General features: G+C 41.0%; 31 non-coding genes and 17 pseudogenes across 31 annotated transcripts; all 48 read left to right on the top strand.

The window, feature by feature from the left end:
* The first annotated feature begins 84 nt into the window (after window positions 1–84).
* LOC136682990 (5S ribosomal RNA) lies at window positions 85–203 on the top strand (annotated as a pseudogene).
* Window positions 204–405: 202 nt separating this feature from the next.
* Window positions 406–524, top strand: LOC136683091 (5S ribosomal RNA; annotated as a pseudogene).
* A 222-nt stretch (window positions 525–746) lies between these two features.
* On the top strand, window positions 747–865 carry LOC136683208 (5S ribosomal RNA). Its single transcript, XR_010798793.1, has one exon. It is a non-coding gene; the product is annotated as a 5S ribosomal RNA (ribosomal RNA).
* Window positions 866–1,087: 222 nt separating this feature from the next.
* LOC136682989 (5S ribosomal RNA) lies at window positions 1,088–1,206 on the top strand (annotated as a pseudogene).
* Window positions 1,207–1,408: 202 nt separating this feature from the next.
* On the top strand, window positions 1,409–1,527 carry LOC136683207 (5S ribosomal RNA). The gene has a single exon (XR_010798792.1). It is a non-coding gene; the product is annotated as a 5S ribosomal RNA (ribosomal RNA).
* Window positions 1,528–1,747: 220 nt separating this feature from the next.
* On the top strand, window positions 1,748–1,866 carry LOC136682988 (5S ribosomal RNA; annotated as a pseudogene).
* A 202-nt stretch (window positions 1,867–2,068) lies between these two features.
* Window positions 2,069–2,187, top strand: LOC136683090 (5S ribosomal RNA; annotated as a pseudogene).
* A 222-nt stretch (window positions 2,188–2,409) lies between these two features.
* On the top strand, window positions 2,410–2,528 carry LOC136683206 (5S ribosomal RNA). The gene has a single exon (XR_010798791.1). It is a non-coding gene; the product is annotated as a 5S ribosomal RNA (ribosomal RNA).
* Window positions 2,529–2,750: 222 nt separating this feature from the next.
* LOC136682987 (5S ribosomal RNA) lies at window positions 2,751–2,869 on the top strand (annotated as a pseudogene).
* Window positions 2,870–3,071: 202 nt separating this feature from the next.
* Window positions 3,072–3,190, top strand: LOC136682986 (5S ribosomal RNA; annotated as a pseudogene).
* A 220-nt stretch (window positions 3,191–3,410) lies between these two features.
* LOC136683205 (5S ribosomal RNA) lies at window positions 3,411–3,529 on the top strand. Its single transcript, XR_010798790.1, has one exon. It is a non-coding gene; the product is annotated as a 5S ribosomal RNA (ribosomal RNA).
* Window positions 3,530–3,731: 202 nt separating this feature from the next.
* Window positions 3,732–3,850, top strand: LOC136683089 (5S ribosomal RNA; annotated as a pseudogene).
* A 222-nt stretch (window positions 3,851–4,072) lies between these two features.
* On the top strand, window positions 4,073–4,191 carry LOC136683204 (5S ribosomal RNA). Its single transcript, XR_010798789.1, has one exon. It is a non-coding gene; the product is annotated as a 5S ribosomal RNA (ribosomal RNA).
* Window positions 4,192–4,413: 222 nt separating this feature from the next.
* On the top strand, window positions 4,414–4,532 carry LOC136682985 (5S ribosomal RNA; annotated as a pseudogene).
* A 202-nt stretch (window positions 4,533–4,734) lies between these two features.
* On the top strand, window positions 4,735–4,853 carry LOC136683088 (5S ribosomal RNA; annotated as a pseudogene).
* Window positions 4,854–5,075: 222 nt separating this feature from the next.
* LOC136683203 (5S ribosomal RNA) lies at window positions 5,076–5,194 on the top strand. The gene has a single exon (XR_010798788.1). It is a non-coding gene; the product is annotated as a 5S ribosomal RNA (ribosomal RNA).
* Window positions 5,195–5,416: 222 nt separating this feature from the next.
* Window positions 5,417–5,535, top strand: LOC136682984 (5S ribosomal RNA; annotated as a pseudogene).
* Window positions 5,536–5,737: 202 nt separating this feature from the next.
* Window positions 5,738–5,856, top strand: LOC136683202 (5S ribosomal RNA). The gene has a single exon (XR_010798787.1). It is a non-coding gene; the product is annotated as a 5S ribosomal RNA (ribosomal RNA).
* Window positions 5,857–6,076: 220 nt separating this feature from the next.
* Window positions 6,077–6,195, top strand: LOC136683199 (5S ribosomal RNA). The gene has a single exon (XR_010798785.1). It is a non-coding gene; the product is annotated as a 5S ribosomal RNA (ribosomal RNA).
* Window positions 6,196–6,397: 202 nt separating this feature from the next.
* Window positions 6,398–6,516, top strand: LOC136683087 (5S ribosomal RNA; annotated as a pseudogene).
* Window positions 6,517–6,737: 221 nt separating this feature from the next.
* On the top strand, window positions 6,738–6,856 carry LOC136682983 (5S ribosomal RNA; annotated as a pseudogene).
* Window positions 6,857–7,058: 202 nt separating this feature from the next.
* On the top strand, window positions 7,059–7,177 carry LOC136683198 (5S ribosomal RNA). The gene has a single exon (XR_010798784.1). It is a non-coding gene; the product is annotated as a 5S ribosomal RNA (ribosomal RNA).
* A 202-nt stretch (window positions 7,178–7,379) lies between these two features.
* On the top strand, window positions 7,380–7,498 carry LOC136683150 (5S ribosomal RNA; annotated as a pseudogene).
* A 221-nt stretch (window positions 7,499–7,719) lies between these two features.
* LOC136683197 (5S ribosomal RNA) lies at window positions 7,720–7,838 on the top strand. Its single transcript, XR_010798783.1, has one exon. It is a non-coding gene; the product is annotated as a 5S ribosomal RNA (ribosomal RNA).
* A 202-nt stretch (window positions 7,839–8,040) lies between these two features.
* On the top strand, window positions 8,041–8,159 carry LOC136683196 (5S ribosomal RNA). The gene has a single exon (XR_010798782.1). It is a non-coding gene; the product is annotated as a 5S ribosomal RNA (ribosomal RNA).
* Window positions 8,160–8,361: 202 nt separating this feature from the next.
* Window positions 8,362–8,480, top strand: LOC136683195 (5S ribosomal RNA). Its single transcript, XR_010798781.1, has one exon. It is a non-coding gene; the product is annotated as a 5S ribosomal RNA (ribosomal RNA).
* A 202-nt stretch (window positions 8,481–8,682) lies between these two features.
* LOC136683194 (5S ribosomal RNA) lies at window positions 8,683–8,801 on the top strand. Its single transcript, XR_010798780.1, has one exon. It is a non-coding gene; the product is annotated as a 5S ribosomal RNA (ribosomal RNA).
* Window positions 8,802–9,023: 222 nt separating this feature from the next.
* Window positions 9,024–9,142, top strand: LOC136683193 (5S ribosomal RNA). The gene has a single exon (XR_010798779.1). It is a non-coding gene; the product is annotated as a 5S ribosomal RNA (ribosomal RNA).
* A 202-nt stretch (window positions 9,143–9,344) lies between these two features.
* LOC136683148 (5S ribosomal RNA) lies at window positions 9,345–9,463 on the top strand (annotated as a pseudogene).
* A 221-nt stretch (window positions 9,464–9,684) lies between these two features.
* LOC136683192 (5S ribosomal RNA) lies at window positions 9,685–9,803 on the top strand. Its single transcript, XR_010798778.1, has one exon. It is a non-coding gene; the product is annotated as a 5S ribosomal RNA (ribosomal RNA).
* A 202-nt stretch (window positions 9,804–10,005) lies between these two features.
* Window positions 10,006–10,124, top strand: LOC136683191 (5S ribosomal RNA). Its single transcript, XR_010798777.1, has one exon. It is a non-coding gene; the product is annotated as a 5S ribosomal RNA (ribosomal RNA).
* A 202-nt stretch (window positions 10,125–10,326) lies between these two features.
* On the top strand, window positions 10,327–10,445 carry LOC136683190 (5S ribosomal RNA). The gene has a single exon (XR_010798776.1). It is a non-coding gene; the product is annotated as a 5S ribosomal RNA (ribosomal RNA).
* A 202-nt stretch (window positions 10,446–10,647) lies between these two features.
* LOC136683188 (5S ribosomal RNA) lies at window positions 10,648–10,766 on the top strand. Its single transcript, XR_010798774.1, has one exon. It is a non-coding gene; the product is annotated as a 5S ribosomal RNA (ribosomal RNA).
* Window positions 10,767–10,968: 202 nt separating this feature from the next.
* Window positions 10,969–11,087, top strand: LOC136683187 (5S ribosomal RNA). The gene has a single exon (XR_010798773.1). It is a non-coding gene; the product is annotated as a 5S ribosomal RNA (ribosomal RNA).
* Window positions 11,088–11,289: 202 nt separating this feature from the next.
* Window positions 11,290–11,408, top strand: LOC136683186 (5S ribosomal RNA). Its single transcript, XR_010798772.1, has one exon. It is a non-coding gene; the product is annotated as a 5S ribosomal RNA (ribosomal RNA).
* A 202-nt stretch (window positions 11,409–11,610) lies between these two features.
* LOC136683184 (5S ribosomal RNA) lies at window positions 11,611–11,729 on the top strand. The gene has a single exon (XR_010798771.1). It is a non-coding gene; the product is annotated as a 5S ribosomal RNA (ribosomal RNA).
* A 202-nt stretch (window positions 11,730–11,931) lies between these two features.
* LOC136683657 (5S ribosomal RNA) lies at window positions 11,932–12,050 on the top strand. Its single transcript, XR_010799218.1, has one exon. It is a non-coding gene; the product is annotated as a 5S ribosomal RNA (ribosomal RNA).
* A 222-nt stretch (window positions 12,051–12,272) lies between these two features.
* Window positions 12,273–12,391, top strand: LOC136683183 (5S ribosomal RNA). Its single transcript, XR_010798770.1, has one exon. It is a non-coding gene; the product is annotated as a 5S ribosomal RNA (ribosomal RNA).
* A 222-nt stretch (window positions 12,392–12,613) lies between these two features.
* LOC136683182 (5S ribosomal RNA) lies at window positions 12,614–12,732 on the top strand. The gene has a single exon (XR_010798769.1). It is a non-coding gene; the product is annotated as a 5S ribosomal RNA (ribosomal RNA).
* Window positions 12,733–12,934: 202 nt separating this feature from the next.
* Window positions 12,935–13,053, top strand: LOC136683181 (5S ribosomal RNA). Its single transcript, XR_010798768.1, has one exon. It is a non-coding gene; the product is annotated as a 5S ribosomal RNA (ribosomal RNA).
* Window positions 13,054–13,275: 222 nt separating this feature from the next.
* On the top strand, window positions 13,276–13,394 carry LOC136683180 (5S ribosomal RNA). Its single transcript, XR_010798767.1, has one exon. It is a non-coding gene; the product is annotated as a 5S ribosomal RNA (ribosomal RNA).
* Window positions 13,395–13,616: 222 nt separating this feature from the next.
* On the top strand, window positions 13,617–13,735 carry LOC136683069 (5S ribosomal RNA; annotated as a pseudogene).
* Window positions 13,736–13,937: 202 nt separating this feature from the next.
* Window positions 13,938–14,056, top strand: LOC136683179 (5S ribosomal RNA). Its single transcript, XR_010798766.1, has one exon. It is a non-coding gene; the product is annotated as a 5S ribosomal RNA (ribosomal RNA).
* Window positions 14,057–14,279: 223 nt separating this feature from the next.
* LOC136683178 (5S ribosomal RNA) lies at window positions 14,280–14,398 on the top strand. The gene has a single exon (XR_010798765.1). It is a non-coding gene; the product is annotated as a 5S ribosomal RNA (ribosomal RNA).
* Window positions 14,399–14,600: 202 nt separating this feature from the next.
* LOC136683176 (5S ribosomal RNA) lies at window positions 14,601–14,719 on the top strand. Its single transcript, XR_010798763.1, has one exon. It is a non-coding gene; the product is annotated as a 5S ribosomal RNA (ribosomal RNA).
* A 202-nt stretch (window positions 14,720–14,921) lies between these two features.
* On the top strand, window positions 14,922–15,040 carry LOC136683175 (5S ribosomal RNA). The gene has a single exon (XR_010798762.1). It is a non-coding gene; the product is annotated as a 5S ribosomal RNA (ribosomal RNA).
* Window positions 15,041–15,242: 202 nt separating this feature from the next.
* Window positions 15,243–15,361, top strand: LOC136683174 (5S ribosomal RNA). The gene has a single exon (XR_010798761.1). It is a non-coding gene; the product is annotated as a 5S ribosomal RNA (ribosomal RNA).
* Window positions 15,362–15,582: 221 nt separating this feature from the next.
* LOC136683068 (5S ribosomal RNA) lies at window positions 15,583–15,701 on the top strand (annotated as a pseudogene).
* The last annotated feature ends 14 nt before the right edge of the window (window positions 15,702–15,715 follow it).

The following is a 15,715-nucleotide window of genomic DNA, read 5'->3' as shown; positions in this document are numbered from 1 at the left end:
GGTCTACCGTTTACAGGCAGCTCTAAAACAAGTATTACTCTTAGAAGAGTATATAGAAATAGTCTTCTACAGCCCGCAGTGATCGCTTACGGCCATACCACTCCTTGAAAGCCCGATCTCGTCTGATCTCGGAAGCGAAGAAGAGTTGGGCCTAGTTAGTACTTGGATGGGAGACTGCCTGGGAATACTAGGTTCTGTAAGCTTTTTAGCTTAAGCTTCTATTATAAAGGCAGTAACCACAGTCATTTAAACACAAGAGAAGAAGAAACTTAAAAAAAAAACGAACTGGAAAGCCAATCATTTTCATTTGAGGTGTCAGGTGGTCTACCGTTTACAGGCAGCTCTAAAACAAGTATTACTCTTAGAAGAGTATATAGAAATAGTCTTCTACAGCCCGCAGTGATCGCTTACGGCCATACCACTCCTTGAAAGCCCGATCTCGTCTGATCTCGGAAGCGAAGAAGAGTTGGGCCTCGTTAGTACTTGGATGGGAGACTGCCTGGGAATACTAGGTGCTGTAAGCTTTTTAGCTTAAGCTTCTATTATAAAGGCAGTAACCACAGTCATTTAAACACAAGAGAAGAAGAAAACTTAAGAAAAAAAAAACAACAACAAAAAAAAACGAACTGGAAAGCCAATCATTTTTATTTGAGGTGTCAGGTGGTCTACCGTTTACAGGCAGCTCTAAAACAAGTATTACTCTTAGAAGAGTATATAGAAATAGTCTTCTACAGCCCGCAGTGATCGCTTACGGCCATACCACTCCTTGAAAGCCCGATCTCGTCTGATCTCGGAAGCGAAGAAGAGTTGGGCCTAGTTAGTACTTGGATGGGAGACTGCCTGGGAATACTAGGTGCTGTAAGCTTTTTAGCTTAAGCTTCTATTATAAAGGCAGTAACCACAGTCATTTAAACACAAGAGAAGAAGAAAACTTAAGAAAAAAAAAACAACAACAAAAAAAAACGAACTGGAAAGCCAATCATTTTTATTTGAGGTGTCAGGTGGTCTACCGTTTACAGGCAGCTCTAAAACAAGTATTACTCTTAGAAGAGTATATAGAAATAGTCTTCTACAGCCCGCAGTGATCGCTTACGGCCATACCACTCCTTGAAAGCCCGATCTCGTCTGATCTCGGAAGCGAAGAAGAGTTGGGCCTAGTTAGTACTTGGATGGGAGACTGCCTGGGAATACTAGGTTCTGTAAGCTTTTTAGCTTAAGCTTCTATTATAAAGGCAGTAACCACAGTCATTTAAACACAAGAGAAGAAGAAACTTAAAAAAAAAACGAACTGGAAAGCCAATCATTTTCATTTGAGGTGTCAGGTGGTCTACCGTTTACAGGCAGCTCTAAAACAAGTATTACTCTTAGAAGAGTATATAGAAATAGTCTTCTACAGCCCGCAGTGATCGCTTACGGCCATACCACTCCTTGAAAGCCCGATCTCGTCTGATCTCGGAAGCGAAGAAGAGTTGGGCCTAGTTAGTACTTGGATGGGAGACTGCCTGGGAATACTAGGTGCTGTAAGCTCTTTAGCTTAAGCTTCTATTATAAAGGCAGTAACCACAGTCATGTAAACACAAGAGAAGAAGAAAACTTAAGAAAAAAAAAACAACAGCAAAAAAACGAACTGGAAAGCCAATCATTTTCATTTGAGGTGTCAGGTGGTCTACCGTTTACAGGCAGCTCTAAAACAAGTATTACTCTTAGAAGAGTATATAGAAATAGTCTTCTACAGCCCGCAGTGATCGCTTACGGCCATACCACTCCTTGAAAGCCCGATCTCGTCTGATCTCGGAAGCGAAGAAGAGTTGGGCCTAGTTAGTACTTGGATGGGAGACTGCCTGGGAATACTAGGTTCTGTAAGCTTTTTAGCTTAAGCTTCTATTATAAAGGCAGTAACCACAGTCATTTAAACACAAGAGAAGAAGAAACTTAAAAAAAAAACGAACTGGAAAGCCAATCATTTTCATTTGAGGTGTCAGGTGGTCTACCGTTTACAGGCAGCTCTAAAACAAGTATTACTCTTAGAAGAGTATATAGAAATAGTCTTCTACAGCCCGCAGTGATCGCTTACGGCCATACCACTCCTTGAAAGCCCGATCTCGTCTGATCTCGGAAGCGAAGAAGAGTTGGGCCTCGTTAGTACTTGGATGGGAGACTGCCTGGGAATACTAGGTGCTGTAAGCTTTTTAGCTTAAGCTTCTATTATAAAGGCAGTAACCACAGTCATTTAAACACAAGAGAAGAAGAAAACTTAAGAAAAAAAAAACAACAACAAAAAAAAACGAACTGGAAAGCCAATCATTTTTATTTGAGGTGTCAGGTGGTCTACCGTTTACAGGCAGCTCTAAAACAAGTATTACTCTTAGAAGAGTATATAGAAATAGTCTTCTACAGCCCGCAGTGATCGCTTACGGCCATACCACTCCTTGAAAGCCCGATCTCGTCTGATCTCGGAAGCGAAGAAGAGTTGGGCCTAGTTAGTACTTGGATGGGAGACTGCCTGGGAATACTAGGTGCTGTAAGCTTTTTAGCTTAAGCTTCTATTATAAAGGCAGTAACCACAGTCATTTAAACACAAGAGAAGAAGAAAACTTAAGAAAAAAAAAACAACAACAAAAAAAAACGAACTGGAAAGCCAATCATTTTTATTTGAGGTGTCAGGTGGTCTACCGTTTACAGGCAGCTCTAAAACAAGTATTACTCTTAGAAGAGTATATAGAAATAGTCTTCTACAGCCCGCAGTGATCGCTTACGGCCATACCACTCCTTGAAAGCCCGATCTCGTCTGATCTCGGAAGCGAAGAAGAGTTGGGCCTAGTTAGTACTTGGATGGGAGACTGCCTGGGAATACTAGGTTCTGTAAGCTTTTTAGCTTAAGCTTCTATTATAAAGGCAGTAACCACAGTCATTTAAACACAAGAGAAGAAGAAACTTAAAAAAAAAACGAACTGGAAAGCCAATCATTTTCATTTGAGGTGTCAGGTGGTCTACCGTTTACAGGCAGCTCTAAAACAAGTATTACTCTTAGAAGAGTATATAGAAATAGTCTTCTACAGCCCGCAGTGATCGCTTACGGCCATACCACTCCTTGAAAGCCCGATCTCGTCTGATCTCGGAAGCGAAGAAGAGTTGGGCCTAGTTAGTACTTGGATGGGAGACTGCCTGGGAATACTAGGTTCTGTAAGCTTTTTAGCTTAAGCTTCTATTATAAAGGCAGTAACCACAGTCATGTAAACACAAGAGAAGAAGAAAACTTAAGAAAAAAAAAACAACAGCAAAAAAACGAACTGGAAAGCCAATCATTTTCATTTGAGGTGTCAGGTGGTCTACCGTTTACAGGCAGCTCTAAAACAAGTATTACTCTTAGAAGAGTATTTAGAAATAGTCTTCTACAGCCCGCAGTGATTGCTTACGGCCATACCACTCCTTGAAAGCCCGATCTCGTCTGATCTCGGAAGCGAAGAAGAGTTGGGCCTAGTTAGTACTTGGATGGGAGACTGCCTGGGAATACTAGGTGCTGTAAGCTTTTTAGCTTAAGCTTCTATTATAAAGGCAGTAACCACAGTCATTTAAACACAAGAGAAGAAGAAACTTAAAAAAAAAACGAACTGGAAAGCCAATCATTTTTATTTGAGGTGTCAGGTGGTCTACCGTTTACAGGCAGCTCTAAAACAAGTATTACTCTTAGAAGATTATATAGAAATAGTCTTCTACAGCCAGCAGTGATCGCTTACGGCCATACCACTCCTTGAAAGCCCGATCTCGTCTGATCTCGGAAGCGAAGAAGAGTTGGGCCTCGTTAGTACTTGGATGGGAGACTGCCTGGGAATACTAGGTGCTGTAAGCTTTTTAGCTTAAGCTTCTATTATAAAGGCAGTAACCACAGTCATTTAAACACAAGAGAAGAAGAAAACTTAAAAAAAAAAAACAACAAAACAAAAAAAACGAACTGGAAAGCCAATCATTTTTATTTGAGGTGTCAGGTGGTCTACCGTTTACAGGCAGCTCTAAAACAAGTATTACTCTTAGAAGAGTATATAGAAATAGTCTTCTACAGCCCGCAGTGATCGCTTACGGCCATACCACTCCTTGAAAGCCCGATCTCGTCTGATCTCGGAAGCGAAGAAGAGTTGGGCCTAGTTAGTACTTGGATGGGAGACTGCCTGGGAATACTAGGTGCTGTAAGCTTTTTAGCTTAAGCTTCTATTATAAAGGCAGTAACCACAGTCATTTAAACACAAGAGAAGAAGAAAACTTAAGAAAAAAAAAACAACAACAAAAAAAAACGAACTGGAAAGCCAATCATTTTTATTTGAGGTGTCAGGTGGTCTACCGTTTACAGGCAGCTCTAAAACAAGTATTACTCTTAGAAGAGTATATAGAAATAGTCTTCTACAGCCCGCAGTGATCGCTTACGGCCATACCACTCCTTGAAAGCCCGATCTCGTCTGATCTCGGAAGCGAAGAAGAGTTGGGCCTAGTTAGTACTTGGATGGGAGACTGCCTGGGAATACTAGGTTCTGTAAGCTTTTTAGCTTAAGCTTCTATTATAAAGGCAGTAACCACAGTCATTTAAACACAAGAGAAGAAGAAACTTAAAAAAAAAACGAACTGGAAAGCCAATCATTTTCATTTGAGGTGTCAGGTGGTCTACCGTTTACAGGCAGCTCTAAAACAAGTATTACTCTTAGAAGAGTATATAGAAATAGTCTTCTACAGCCCGCAGTGATCGCTTACGGCCATACCACTCCTTGAAAGCCCGATCTCGTCTGATCTCGGAAGCGAAGAAGAGTTGGGCCTCGTTAGTACTTGGATGGGAGACTGCCTGGGAATACTAGGTGCTGTAAGCTTTTTAGCTTAAGCTTCTATTATAAAGGCAGTAACCACAGTCATTTAAACACAAGAGAAGAAGAAAACTTAAGAAAAAAAAAACAACAACAAAAAAAAACGAACTGGAAAGCCAATCATTTTTATTTGAGGTGTCAGGTGGTCTACCGTTTACAGGCAGCTCTAAAACAAGTATTACTCTTAGAAGAGTATATAGAAATAGTCTTCTACAGCCCGCAGTGATCGCTTACGGCCATACCACTCCTTGAAAGCCCGATCTCGTCTGATCTCGGAAGCGAAGAAGAGTTGGGCCTAGTTAGTACTTGGATGGGAGACTGCCTGGGAATACTAGGTGCTGTAAGCTTTTTAGCTTAAGCTTCTATTATAAAGGCAGTAACCACAGTCATTTAAACACAAGAGAAGAAGAAAACTTAAGAAAAAAAAAACAACAACAAAAAAAAACGAACTGGAAAGCCAATCATTTTTATTTGAGGTGTCAGGTGGTCTACCGTTTACAGGCAGCTCTAAAACAAGTATTACTCTTAGAAGAGTATATAGAAATAGTCTTCTACAGCCCGCAGTGATCGCTTACGGCCATACCACTCCTTGAAAGCCCGATCTCGTCTGATCTCGGAAGCGAAGAAGAGTTGGGCCTAGTTAGTACTTGGATGGGAGACTGCCTGGGAATACTAGGTTCTGTAAGCTTTTTAGCTTAAGCTTCTATTATAAAGGCAGTAACCACAGTCATTTAAACACAAGAGAAGAAGAAACTTAAAAAAAAAACGAACTGGAAAGCCAATCATTTTCATTTGAGGTGTCAGGTGGTCTACCGTTTACAGGCAGCTCTAAAACAAGTATTACTCTTAGAAGAGTATATAGAAATAGTCTTCTACAGCCCGCAGTGATCGCTTACGGCCATACCACTCCTTGAAAGCCCGATCTCGTCTGATCTCGGAAGCGAAGAAGAGTTGGGCCTAGTTAGTACTTGGATGGGAGACTGCCTGGGAATACTAGGTGCTGTAAGCTCTTTAGCTTAAGCTTCTATTATAAAGGCAGTAACCACAGTCATGTAAACACAAGAGAAGAAGAAAACTTAAGAAAAAAAAAACAACAGCAAAAAAACGAACTGGAAAGCCAATCATTTTCATTTGAGGTGTCAGGTGGTCTACCGTTTACAGGCAGCTCTAAAACAAGTATTACTCTTAGAAGAGTATTTAGAAATAGTCTTCTACAGCCCGCAGTGATTGCTTACGGCCATACCACTCCTTGAAAGCCCGATCTCGTCTGATCTCGGAAGCGAAGAAGAGTTGGGCCTAGTTAGTACTTGGATGGGAGACTGCCTGGGAATACTAGGTGCTGTAAGCTTTTTAGCTTAAGCTTCTATTATAAAGGCAGTAACCACAGTCATTTAAACACAAGAGAAGAAGAAACTTAAAAAAAAAACGAACTGGAAAGCCAATCATTTTTATTTGAGGTGTCAGGTGGTCTACCGTTTACAGGCAGCTCTAAAACAAGTATTACTCTTAGAAGATTATATAGAAATAGTCTTCTACAGCCAGCAGTGATCGCTTACGGCCATACCACTCCTTGAAAGCCCGATCTCGTCTGATCTCGGAAGCGAAGAAGAGTTGGGCCTCGTTAGTACTTGGATGGGAGACTGCCTGGGAATACTAGGTGCTGTAAGCTTTTTAGCTTAAGCTTCTATTATAAAGGCAGTAACCACAGTCATTTAAACACAAGAGAAGAAGAAAACTTAAGAAAAAAAAACAACAACAAAAAAAAACGAACTGGAAAGCCAATCATTTTTATTTGAGGTGTCAGGTGGTCTACCGTTTACAGGCAGCTCTAAAACAAGTATTACTCTTAGAAGAGTATATAGAAATAGTCTTCTACAGCCCGCAGTGATCGCTTACGGCCATACCACTCCTTGAAAGCCCGATCTCGTCTGATCTCGGAAGCGAAGAAGAGTTGGGCCTAGTTAGTACTTGGATGGGAGACTGCCTGGGAATACTAGGTTCTGTAAGCTTTTTAGCTTAAGCTTCTATTATAAAGGCAGTAACCACAGTCATTTAAACACAAGAGAAGAAGAAACTTAAAAAAAAAACGAACTGGAAAGCCAATCATTTTCATTTGAGGTGTCAGGTGGTCTACCGTTTACAGGCAGCTCTAAAACAAGTATTACTCTTAGAAGAGTATTTAGAAATAGTCTTCTACAGCCCGCAGTGATTGCTTACGGCCATACCACTCCTTGAAAGCCCGATCTCGTCTGATCTCGGAAGCGAAGAAGAGTTGGGCCTAGTTAGTACTTGGATGGGAGACTGCCTGGGAATACTAGGTGCTGTAAGCTTTTTAGCTTAAGCTTCTATTATAAAGGCAGTAACCACAGTCATTTAAACACAAGAGAAGAAGAAACTTAAAAAAAAAACGAACTGGAAAGCCAATCATTTTCATTTGAGGTGTCAGGTGGTCTACCGTTTACAGGCAGCTCTAAAACAAGTATTACTCTTAGAAGAGTATATAGAAATAGTCTTCTACAGCCAGCAGTGATCGCTTACGGCCATACCACTCCTTGAAAGCCCGATCTCGTCTGATCTCGGAAGCGAAGAAGAGTTGGGCCTCGTTAGTACTTTGATGGGAGACTGCCTGGGAATACTAGGTGCTGTAAGCTTTTTAGCTTAAGCTTCTATTATAAAGGCAGTAACCACAGTCATTTAAACACAAGAGAAGAAGAAAACTTAAGAAAAAAAAACAACAACAAAAAAAAACGAACTGGAAAGCCAATCATTTTTATTTGAGGTGTCAGGTGGTCTACCGTTTACAGGCAGCTCTAAAACAAGTATTACTCTTAGAAGAGTATATAGAAATAGTCTTCTACAGCCCGCAGTGATCGCTTACGGCCATACCACTCCTTGAAAGCCCGATCTCGTCTGATCTCGGAAGCGAAGAAGAGTTGGGCCTAGTTAGTACTTGGATGGGAGACTGCCTGGGAATACTAGGTGCTGTAAGCTTTTTAGCTTAAGCTTCTATTATAAAGGCAGTAACCACAGTCATTTAAACACAAGAGAAGAAGAAACTTAAAAAAAAAACGAACTGGAAAGCCAATCATTTTTATTTGAGGTGTCAGGTGGTCTACCGTTTACAGGCAGCTCTAAAACAAGTATTACTCTTAGAAGAGTATATAGAAATAGTCTTCTACAGCCCGCAGTGATCGCTTACGGCCATACCACTCCTTGAAAGCCCGATCTCGTCTGATCTCGGAAGCGAAGAAGAGTTGGGCCTAGTTAGTACTTGGATGGGAGACTGCCTGGGAATACTAGGTGCTGTAAGCTTTTTAGCTTAAGCTTCTATTATAAAGGCAGTAACCACAGTCATTTAAACACAAGAGAAGAAGAAACTTAAAAAAAAAACGAACTGGAAAGCCAATCATTTTTATTTGAGGTGTCAGGTGGTCTACCGTTTACAGGCAGCTCTAAAACAAGTATTACTCTTAGAAGAGTATATAGAAATAGTCTTCTACAGCCCGCAGTGATCGCTTACGGCCATACCACTCCTTGAAAGCCCGATCTCGTCTGATCTCGGAAGCGAAGAAGAGTTGGGCCTAGTTAGTACTTGGATGGGAGACTGCCTGGGAATACTAGGTGCTGTAAGCTTTTTAGCTTAAGCTTCTATTATAAAGGCAGTAACCACAGTCATTTAAACACAAGAGAAGAAGAAACTTAAAAAAAAAACGAACTGGAAAGCCAATCATTTTTATTTGAGGTGTCAGGTGGTCTACCGTTTACAGGCAGCTCTAAAACAAGTATTACTCTTAGAAGAGTATATAGAAATAGTCTTCTACAGCCCGCAGTGATCGCTTACGGCCATACCACTCCTTGAAAGCCCGATCTCGTCTGATCTCGGAAGCGAAGAAGAGTTGGGCCTAGTTAGTACTTGGATGGGAGACTGCCTGGGAATACTAGGTGCTGTAAGCTTTTTAGCTTAAGCTTCTATTATAAAGGCAGTAACCACAGTCATGTAAACACAAGAGAAGAAGAAAACTTAAGAAAAAAAAAACAACAACAAAAAAAAACGAACTGGAAAGCCAATCATTTTCATTTGAGGTGTCAGGTGGTCTACCGTTTACAGGCAGCTCTAAAACAAGTATTACTCTTAGAAGAGTATTTAGAAATAGTCTTCTACAGCCCGCAGTGATTGCTTACGGCCATACCACTCCTTGAAAGCCCGATCTCGTCTGATCTCGGAAGCGAAGAAGAGTTGGGCCTAGTTAGTACTTGGATGGGAGACTGCCTGGGAATACTAGGTGCTGTAAGCTTTTTAGCTTAAGCTTCTATTATAAAGGCAGTAACCACAGTCATTTAAACACAAGAGAAGAAGAAACTTAAAAAAAAAACGAACTGGAAAGCCAATCATTTTCATTTGAGGTGTCAGGTGGTCTACCGTTTACAGGCAGCTCTAAAACAAGTATTACTCTTAGAAGAGTATATAGAAATAGTCTTCTACAGCCAGCAGTGATCGCTTACGGCCATACCACTCCTTGAAAGCCCGATCTCGTCTGATCTCGGAAGCGAAGAAGAGTTGGGCCTCGTTAGTACTTTGATGGGAGACTGCCTGGGAATACTAGGTGCTGTAAGCTTTTTAGCTTAAGCTTCTATTATAAAGGCAGTAACCACAGTCATTTAAACACAAGAGAAGAAGAAAACTTAAGAAAAAAAAACAACAACAAAAAAAAACGAACTGGAAAGCCAATCATTTTTATTTGAGGTGTCAGGTGGTCTACCGTTTACAGGCAGCTCTAAAACAAGTATTACTCTTAGAAGAGTATATAGAAATAGTCTTCTACAGCCCGCAGTGATCGCTTACGGCCATACCACTCCTTGAAAGCCCGATCTCGTCTGATCTCGGAAGCGAAGAAGAGTTGGGCCTAGTTAGTACTTGGATGGGAGACTGCCTGGGAATACTAGGTGCTGTAAGCTTTTTAGCTTAAGCTTCTATTATAAAGGCAGTAACCACAGTCATTTAAACACAAGAGAAGAAGAAACTTAAAAAAAAAACGAACTGGAAAGCCAATCATTTTTATTTGAGGTGTCAGGTGGTCTACCGTTTACAGGCAGCTCTAAAACAAGTATTACTCTTAGAAGAGTATATAGAAATAGTCTTCTACAGCCCGCAGTGATCGCTTACGGCCATACCACTCCTTGAAAGCCCGATCTCGTCTGATCTCGGAAGCGAAGAAGAGTTGGGCCTAGTTAGTACTTGGATGGGAGACTGCCTGGGAATACTAGGTGCTGTAAGCTTTTTAGCTTAAGCTTCTATTATAAAGGCAGTAACCACAGTCATTTAAACACAAGAGAAGAAGAAACTTAAAAAAAAAACGAACTGGAAAGCCAATCATTTTTATTTGAGGTGTCAGGTGGTCTACCGTTTACAGGCAGCTCTAAAACAAGTATTACTCTTAGAAGAGTATATAGAAATAGTCTTCTACAGCCCGCAGTGATCGCTTACGGCCATACCACTCCTTGAAAGCCCGATCTCGTCTGATCTCGGAAGCGAAGAAGAGTTGGGCCTAGTTAGTACTTGGATGGGAGACTGCCTGGGAATACTAGGTGCTGTAAGCTTTTTAGCTTAAGCTTCTATTATAAAGGCAGTAACCACAGTCATTTAAACACAAGAGAAGAAGAAACTTAAAAAAAAAACGAACTGGAAAGCCAATCATTTTTATTTGAGGTGTCAGGTGGTCTACCGTTTACAGGCAGCTCTAAAACAAGTATTACTCTTAGAAGAGTATATAGAAATAGTCTTCTACAGCCCGCAGTGATCGCTTACGGCCATACCACTCCTTGAAAGCCCGATCTCGTCTGATCTCGGAAGCGAAGAAGAGTTGGGCCTAGTTAGTACTTGGATGGGAGACTGCCTGGGAATACTAGGTGCTGTAAGCTTTTTAGCTTAAGCTTCTATTATAAAGGCAGTAACCACAGTCATTTAAACACAAGAGAAGAAGAAACTTAAAAAAAAAACGAACTGGAAAGCCAATCATTTTTATTTGAGGTGTCAGGTGGTCTACCGTTTACAGGCAGCTCTAAAACAAGTATTACTCTTAGAAGAGTATATAGAAATAGTCTTCTACAGCCCGCAGTGATCGCTTACGGCCATACCACTCCTTGAAAGCCCGATCTCGTCTGATCTCGGAAGCGAAGAAGAGTTGGGCCTAGTTAGTACTTGGATGGGAGACTGCCTGGGAATACTAGGTGCTGTAAGCTTTTTAGCTTAAGCTTCTATTATAAAGGCAGTAACCACAGTCATTTAAACACAAGAGAAGAAGAAACTTAAAAAAAAAACGAACTGGAAAGCCAATCATTTTTATTTGAGGTGTCAGGTGGTCTACCGTTTACAGGCAGCTCTAAAACAAGTATTACTCTTAGAAGAGTATATAGAAATAGTCTTCTACAGCCCGCAGTGATCGCTTACGGCCATACCACTCCTTGAAAGCCCGATCTCGTCTGATCTCGGAAGCGAAGAAGAGTTGGGCCTAGTTAGTACTTGGATGGGAGACTGCCTGGGAATACTAGGTGCTGTAAGCTTTTTAGCTTAAGCTTCTATTATAAAGGCAGTAACCACAGTCATTTAAACACAAGAGAAGAAGAAACTTAAAAAAAAAACGAACTGGAAAGCCAATCATTTTTATTTGAGGTGTCAGGTGGTCTACCGTTTACAGGCAGCTCTAAAACAAGTATTACTCTTAGAAGAGTATATAGAAATAGTCTTCTACAGCCCGCAGTGATCGCTTACGGCCATACCACTCCTTGAAAGCCCGATCTCGTCTGATCTCGGAAGCGAAGAAGAGTTGGGCCTAGTTAGTACTTGGATGGGAGACTGCCTGGGAATACTAGGTGCTGTAAGCTTTTTAGCTTAAGCTTCTATTATAAAGGCAGTAACCACAGTCATTTAAACACAAGAGAAGAAGAAACTTAAAAAAAAAACGAACTGGAAAGCCAATCATTTTTATTTGAGGTGTCAGGTGGTCTACCGTTTACAGGCAGCTCTAAAACAAGTATTACTCTTAGAAGAGTATATAGAAATAGTCTTCTACAGCCCGCAGTGATCGCTTACGGCCATACCACTCCTTGAAAGCCCGATCTCGTCTGATCTCGGAAGCGAAGAAGAGTTGGGCCTAGTTAGTACTTGAATGGGAGACTGCCTGGGAATACTAGGTGCTGTAAGCTTTTTAGCTTAAGCTTCTATTATAAAGGCAGTAACCACAGTCATGTAAACACAAGAGAAGAAGAAAACTTAAGAAAAAAAAAACAACAACAAAAAAAAACGAACTGGAAAGCCAATCATTTTCATTTGAGGTGTCAGGTGGTCTACCGTTTACAGGCAGCTCTAAAACAAGTATTACTCTTAGAAGAGTATATAGAAATAGTCTTCTACAGCCCGCAGTGATCGCTTACGGCCATACCACTCCTTGAAAGCCCGATCTCGTCTGATCTCGGAAGCGAAGAAGAGTTGGGCCTAGTTAGTACTTGGATGGGAGACTGCCTGGGAATACTAGGTGCTGTAAGCTTTTTAGCTTAAGCTTCTATTATAAAGGCAGTAACCACAGTCATGTAAACACAAGAGAAGAAGAAAACTTAAGAAAAAAAAAACAACAACAAAAAAAAACGAACTGGAAAGCCAATCATTTTCATTTGAGGTGTCAGGTGGTCTACCGTTTACAGGCAGCTCTAAAACAAGTATTACTCTTAGAAGAGTATTTAGAAATAGTCTTCTACAGCCCGCAGTGATTGCTTACGGCCATACCACTCCTTGAAAGCCCGATCTCGTCTGATCTCGGAAGCGAAGAAGAGTTGGGCCTAGTTAGTACTTGGATGGGAGACTGCCTGGGAATACTAGGTGCTGTAAGCTTTTTAGCTTAAGCTTCTATTATAAAGGCAGTAACCACAGTCATTTAAACACAAGAGAAGAAGAAACTTAAAAAAAAAACGAACTGGAAAGCCAATCATTTTTATTTGAGGTGTCAGGTGGTCTACCGTTTACAGGCAGCTCTAAAACAAGTATTACTCTTAGAAGAGTATATAGAAATAGTCTTCTACAGCCCGCAGTGATCGCTTACGGCCATACCACTCCTTGAAAGCCCGATCTCGTCTGATCTCGGAAGCGAAGAAGAGTTGGGCCTAGTTAGTACTTGGATGGGAGACTGCCTGGGAATACTAGGTGCTGTAAGCTTTTTAGCTTAAGCTTCTATTATAAAGGCAGTAACCACAGTCATGTAAACACAAGAGAAGAAGAAAACTTAAGAAAAAAAAAACAACAACAAAAAAAAACGAACTGGAAAGCCAATCATTTTCATTTGAGGTGTCAGGTGGTCTACCGTTTACAGGCAGCTCTAAAACAAGTATTACTCTTAGAAGAGTATATAGAAATAGTCTTCTACAGCCCGCAGTGATCGCTTACGGCCATACCACTCCTTGAAAGCCCGATCTCGTCTGATCTCGGAAGCGAAGAAGAGTTGGGCCTAGTTAGTACTTGGATGGGAGACTGCCTGGGAATACTAGGTGCTGTAAGCTTTTTAGCTTAAGCTTCTATTATAAAGGCAGTAACCACAGTCATGTAAACACAAGAGAAGAAGAAAACTTAAGAAAAAAAAAACAACAACAAAAAAAAACGAACTGGAAAGCCAATCATTTTCATTTGAGGTGTCAGGTGGTCTACCGTTTACAGGCAGCTCTAAAACAAGTATTACTCTTAGAAGAGTATTTAGAAATAGTCTTCTACAGCCCGCAGTGATTGCTTACGGCCATACCACTCCTTGAAAGCCCGATCTCGTCTGATCTCGGAAGCGAAGAAGAGTTGAGCCTAGTTAGTACTTGGATGGGAGACTGCCTGGGAATACTAGGTGCTGTAAGCTTTTTAGCTTAAGCTTCTATTATAAAGGCAGTAACCACAGTCATTTAAACACAAGAGAAGAAGAAACTTAAAAAAAAAACGAACTGGAAAGCCAATCATTTTTATTTGAGGTGTCAGGTGGTCTACCGTTTACAGGCAGCTCTAAAACAAGTATTACTCTTAGAAGAGTATATAGAAATAGTCTTCTACAGCCCGCAGTGATCGCTTACGGCCATACCACTCCTTGAAAGCCCGATCTCGTCTGATCTCGGAAGCGAAGAAGAGTTGGGCCTAGTTAGTACTTGGATGGGAGACTGCCTGGGAATACTAGGTGCTGTAAGCTTTTTAGCTTAAGCTTCTATTATAAAGGCAGTAACCACAGTCATGTAAACACAAGAGAAGAAGAAAACTTAAGAAAAAAAAAACAACAACAAAAAAAAAACGAACTGGAAAGCCAATCATTTTCATTTGAGGTGTCAGGTGGTCTACCGTTTACAGGCAGCTCTAAAACAAGTATTACTCTTAGAAGAGTATTTAGAAATAGTCTTCTACAGCCCGCAGTGATTGCTTACGGCCATACCACTCCTTGAAAGCCCGATCTCGTCTGATCTCGGAAGCGAAGAAGAGTTGGGCCTAGTTAGTACTTGGATGGGAGACTGCCTGGGAATACTAGGTGCTGTAAGCTTTTTAGCTTAAGCTTCTATTATAAAGGCAGTAACCACAGTCATTTAAACACAAGAGAAGAAGAAACTTAAAAAAAAAACGAACTGGAAAGCCAATCATTTTCATTTGAGGTGTCAGGTGGTCTACCGTTTACAGGCAGCTCTAAAACAAGTATTACTCTTAGAAGAGTATTTAGAAATAGTCTTCTACAGCCCGCAGTGATTGCTTACGGCCATACCACTCCTTGAAAGCCCGATCTCGTCTGATCTCGGAAGCGAAGAAGAGTTGGGCCTAGTTAGTACTTGGATGGGAGACTGCCTGGGAATACTAGGTGCTGTAAGCTTTTTAGCTTAAGCTTCTATTATAAAGGCAGTAACCACAGTCATTTAAACACAAGAGAAGAAGAAACTTAAAAAAAAAACGAACTGGAAAGCCAATCATTTTTATTTGAGGTGTCAGGTGGTCTACCGTTTACAGGCAGCTCTAAAACAAGTATTACTCTTAGAAGAGTATATAGAAATAGTCTTCTACAGCCCGCAGTGATCGCTTACGGCCATACCACTCCTTGAAAGCCCGATCTCGTCTGATCTCGGAAGCGAAGAAGAGTTGGGCCTAGTTAGTACTTGGATGGGAGACTGCCTGGGAATACTAGGTGCTGTAAGCTTTTTAGCTTAAGCTTCTATTATAAAGGCAGTAACCACAGTCATTTAAACACAAGAGAAGAAGAAACTTAAAAAAAAAACGAACTGGAAAGCCAATCATTTTTATTTGAGGTGTCAGGTGGTCTACCGTTTACAGGCAGCTCTAAAACAAGTATTACTCTTAGAAGAGTATATAGAAATAGTCTTCTACAGCCCGCAGTGATCGCTTACGGCCATACCACTCCTTGAAAGCCCGATCTCGTCTGATCTCGGAAGCGAAGAAGAGTTGGGCCTAGTTAGTACTTGGATGGGAGACTGCCTGGGAATACTAGGTGCTGTAAGCTTTTTAGCTTAAGCTTCTATTATAAAGGCAGTAACCACAGTCATGTAAACACAAGAGAAGAAGAAAACTTAAGAAAAAAAAACAACAACAAAAAAAAACGAACTGGAAAGCCAATCATTTTCATTTGAGGTGTCAGGTGGTCTACCGTTTACAGGCAGCTCTAAAACAAGTATTACTCTTAGAAGAGTATTTAGAAATAGTCTTCTACAGCCCGCAGTGATTGCTTACGGCCATACCACTCCTTGAAAGCCCGATCTCGTCTGATCTCGGAAGCGAAGAAGAGTTGAGCCTAGTTAGTACTTGGATGGGAGACTGCCTGGGAATACTAGGTGCTGTAAGCTTTTTAGCTTAAGCT

The sequence above is a fragment of the Hoplias malabaricus genome, unplaced genomic scaffold (genome assembly GCF_029633855.1).
Source record: "Hoplias malabaricus isolate fHopMal1 unplaced genomic scaffold, fHopMal1.hap1 scaffold_69, whole genome shotgun sequence".
Classification (NCBI taxonomy): domain Eukaryota; kingdom Metazoa; phylum Chordata; class Actinopteri; order Characiformes; family Erythrinidae; genus Hoplias; species Hoplias malabaricus.
Note: the sequence above shows the minus strand (reverse complement) of the source record. Positions and strands in the feature narration are given on the sequence as shown.